We start from the raw sequence: 4,577 nt of genomic DNA on the forward strand, positions 1-4,577 counted from the left end.
ACTATACTGCAATGCTATTGCCAAGATGTGCAAACATCAGATAAGGCGAAATCTGACGTGGCGTAATTGATTATAGTGTTTGGTTGCTAAAACCTATACTCAATGACTAAACTAAAAGGTACTCTTCGCTTTTATGTTCATAGCACTGGTGAACATAGGCAGACCAGTTACTCATGACTAGGAGTTAACTTATCATGAGCTCATTTCTCATTAATAAAAATATATAAAATACTGTTGCGTCATCGAGATCACGTGACAATTCTCACGCTCTCTTGTTTCTAGAACTATCCCGTATCTTGGCGAATGGTCTAGTAATTACTAGAAATAGGGTACGCTGGTATATAAAAGAGGGGAATGTAATGTGTGGTAGATAGTGAGTAATTGAACTGCAGTCACACGGTATTGTTGAAGTTAACGTTCGTTCGTTACAGTGTTGTTTTAGCGCGAGTATTGAGATTAAGTGTATCGAAGAGTTATATTCTGAAAGAATAAACCAGTTTTATTAAGTAAAGACTTGTGTCGTTAAAGTTTCGTCGGAACGAAGTTACGGAAAGTTAATTAACAAACGGAGACGTAACAATACGAATAAATCAAAGCAACATACTACTTAGTTTCAAGTATAAAACTATCATGTTTTGACCCACAATGATTTATTTTAATAGGCTAAGAACATTTAAATTTACTTTACTGTTCATTTACATAGCTTAAAATTGTATTATATATATTAGTTATCAAAAATAGGTCTTGCATTACCGTTGAAGTAATTGGATAATTTTAAGGGAATTTTACAATTGCTTCAGTATTTTTAATGTTCAAGAGTTAAGAAAAAAGCTACAGAGATTTAAGTATTCTTAGTGTGATACACATACATGAAGAAATGGCGTAAGTAAGGACGCCTGTATTACGAAATTAGGTCAAGAACTAGGCGAAGTCCAATCAATGAGATAGTTAGTATTGAGAATCACGAGTTAAGTTATAAAAAATGAAGCTAAGGTGAGGACGCTGAGTAAAACGCTAGCCACGAGTCTGACAGTGATAAGTTACTGAAGCTGAGTTAGTAGCACTGTAAAGGCCAGTAAAAATTATGATAGCATCTAAAATTGGTTTTTTGATGTGAGATCTATTAGTCCAGACCAGTGTAGTAATACAAGTAAAAAGGCAACCGGAGCACCCATCATCATAGTAACCAATTACTTGAGAGTTTTGGTTCTTGTTTTGGATTAGCCCGGGAAGTTGCACAGATTGACCAATAAAGTGTTAGAACTACTTGCGGGTAGTTAAGAATACTATTTGGAAGGTCGATATAATACAGAGAAATTATAGTATAAAAACTTGTGTCTGAAGTTAAAAAGCAGTTCTCCAGGAAGAATCGAGGTTTTCCAAAGATCTGGTAATAGTTCCAAACCAGAATTCTCCAAGCAATCATGAATATGAAGATTTCCAATCTCCAGAGGTATACCAGTCCGACTTTGTTGTAAGTATAATTGTTGGTATAATCGGCAATATAGTCGAAACTCCAACGACTAACCCTAAGGGCGCTGCTGGTTACACCGTTAATACAATTTTACCATAGAAATGTTGCTGATGAACGTTAACAGTAGCTTGTTGTTCGTGAATTGTTTTAACTATAATTCTTATGATCAAACATAATTAGCATGATCAATGACAGTTATCCAAAGGATTGGGTATACAAGAAAGTGTAATTCATTGAGCTATTGATAAGCAGTTTACATGTTTGTTAGTTACTCCTGAAGCATTGTTTTGACATAAGACATAAAACTTGCTCATGCTTGGAAAGAAGTTTCACTCGTCATATACATGAACTGCTCTTAACTGTTGTTTGTTACTCATAAAATACTCTAAAATATTATTATTTACGTAAGAGTAATTCATAAGGAGTGTAGGGTTCAGTTATCTCTACTAAAAACATTATAAGAATAAGATAATATTAACCCTACAATTTTGACAATCAATTGAAGCTAAACTATATGCTACTTAATTTCAAGTCCAGACTATGTTCTGACCAAATGGAAAGTGTTCCATCAGAAGTGGTATTTTTCCCAGTATAACAGAATAACAGTGTTTAACCATAAATTTTTGTTATTTGATTTACTTACATTATCTTTGATGCAGTTCTATAGTTGAAGATTTGTTGGTTAACATTAAATTCTTGTTTACGAATTACTTTTATTATTTTTCCTATGATAAAACATTATTCACTTGAAGTTACACATGATTAGTTAGAGTTACTCTAAGCATTGAATGTACAAGATAATTTATTGAACCATTTTAATAGGCTGTTCATGAGTGAACATTGTTAGTTACTCATAAAATGCTCTAAAGCACGAGTATGTACCTAACAGGAGGTATTGTGGATATATTCATTACTTATAAAAACATAATAATGATCATGTGAAATTCGTCTTACGATTTTTACCAATCAGTTAACTGTAAACAATATCTTGTTTTTAATTAATTTCAAAATTAAAACTGCCACGTGTTCACTGACAGGCAGAAATAACAAATCTTCTTTCTATCTTCCTAGTCAATCGCGTAACTTTGTGTGGCTATACATTTATCCTTAATTTATGGACAGGTTTTTTTATAACCATTAATGTCACTGAAACAAAAAAAAAGACAGATAAAACTTTGAACATAATTGTTTGTTTCAGGGAATGACAATAAAAGTATGTAATATAAATGGAAAATAATCTTCAAAGCTCACGTGAGACGTAATTTCAATCAGTTCTGTCTATTAGAATGACAGTGTCAAACCATTGGTGAATTATATTGAGATTTTACTTGGTTTGCAATACAGTAAATTTGAATTAGACTTGTTTTTGTAAATTACACCTACTCAGGTATTTCCTAAGGCTGCTTTGTAGGACATAGATCAATAAACGATTAAGCAATTAACATGTAATTATGATTGTTCAAGTAAGGTAAACATGCTCCTGAGGAATGACAACTCGTGATTTTGGTTGGCCACCAGTAATAATGAGGCATGTATGGGCATTATATATTGCCACAGGGTATAGTAATTAATTAATTAACATGAAAAAGGCAATAGTCACAGAGAATGTTACCTAGCTTGGCGAGAACTAGAAAGGTGCCTGCTGTCGGGGATAGGAGTTGAAACCATCTTAGAATCGTCAATCAAAACTGAAGTTGTGAAATGGTACAATATTTTAAAGCACATCATCGATGTTGTACTCTTCTTGGGAGAACGTGATCTGGCATTTACTGGTTCATCCCATCGAATTGGTGATTCAAACAATGGACACTTCGTAGGACTCATTGAACTGCTCTCCAGGTAGGACCCCCATCCTTCAAGAACATGTGCTAATTGTAGAAGAGTCACAGAAAAGGAGTGAGCAGCTTCAAGTTCATTATCTGTCCCCTGACTCACAAAATGAATTTATTGCAGAATGCTCGAATCTTGTGAAACAACACATTTTGCTTAAGAGGCAGTCTGCATAGTACTTTGCAGTAATAATAGATGCCACACCAGATTCCTCCCATATTGAACAAACAACATTTCTTGTGAGATACGTACTTTTAAAAGAAATGCAGTATGAGATTCAAGAAATATTTGTCAAGTTTGTAGATTGTAGCAACAAAAGAGGGGAAGAAATTATTCAGTTGATAACTGATACATTAAAAGAACATGCTATTCCTCTCAGTGATTGTAGAGCTCAAGCCTATAATAATGCGGCAAATACAATGGCTGAAAAATACAATGGTGCACAAGCAAAAATACAAGAACAATGCTCAACAGCAATTTTTCACCTTGCGGTTGTCACACACTCAATGTATGTGGAAATGATGCTGCTGAATGCACACCTGAAGCAATAACCTTTTACGGAACAATTCAAACTGTGTACAACTTGTTCAGTTCCAGTCCTAAGCAGTGGGGATTACTACAAAACCGTATTGGTTGTTCTCTTCATGGTATGTCTGAAACAAGATGGTCAGACTTTTTCAGCTCACTTGTCTGGCATTAAATTAGCACTGGAAGACCTCCAAGAACTAAATTTGACGGCCAAAACAAGAAATGAAGTCCATGGAGTTTTATATGTGACATCTTTTGCCTGTGTATTAATGTCAGCTGTGTGGTACAAAATATTAGCTGGCATAGATAGTGTAATAAGATCATCCAAGCCAGAGATACCACACTGGATGTTAAAGTAACGAACATAGAAACTCTCCACACAGATCTGACCAAATTTGAAACAACTGGAAATGCATGTGGAATGAAGCCAAATTGGTTGTGTAAAACCTAAAGATAGAAATAGAACTCTCCCGTAGATGTGGTGGAGTTAGGCACAAGAGGGCAAGGTCACATGATGACAGCACACCTGATACTGACGCCAGAAGAGGCCTACTTCAAAAAGTGTGTGCCTTTTGGTAGACAATGTTATAGCAGGATTAATTGTCTGCTTGAATGCTGTTAAGCAGTTGACTGAAAAATTTGATTTTTTGTGGAAATATCTCATCATGTCTGAAAGTGATGTGGTGAGAAAAGCTTTATCTTTATCAGAGCAATATCCTGCTGACCTTAACTGTGATCTATTTTG

General features: G+C 34.7%; 1 protein-coding gene across 1 annotated transcript in view; it reads left to right on the plus strand.

The window, feature by feature from the left end:
• The first annotated feature begins 1,449 nt into the window (after positions 1 to 1,449).
• The window catches only part of LOC106461546 (cell cycle checkpoint control protein RAD9A-like), a 93,032-nt gene continuing 89,904 nt past the window's right edge, over positions 1,450 to 4,577 (plus strand). The window contains exon 1 of the mRNA XM_022388535.1: positions 1,450 to 1,474. The gene's annotated coding sequence lies outside the window, so the exon portion shown is untranslated. The remainder of the gene's footprint in view (positions 1,475 to 4,577) is intronic.

Source organism: Limulus polyphemus, unplaced genomic scaffold, assembly GCF_000517525.1.
Source record: "Limulus polyphemus unplaced genomic scaffold, Limulus_polyphemus-2.1.2 Scaffold983, whole genome shotgun sequence".
Classification (NCBI taxonomy): domain Eukaryota; kingdom Metazoa; phylum Arthropoda; class Merostomata; order Xiphosura; family Limulidae; genus Limulus; species Limulus polyphemus.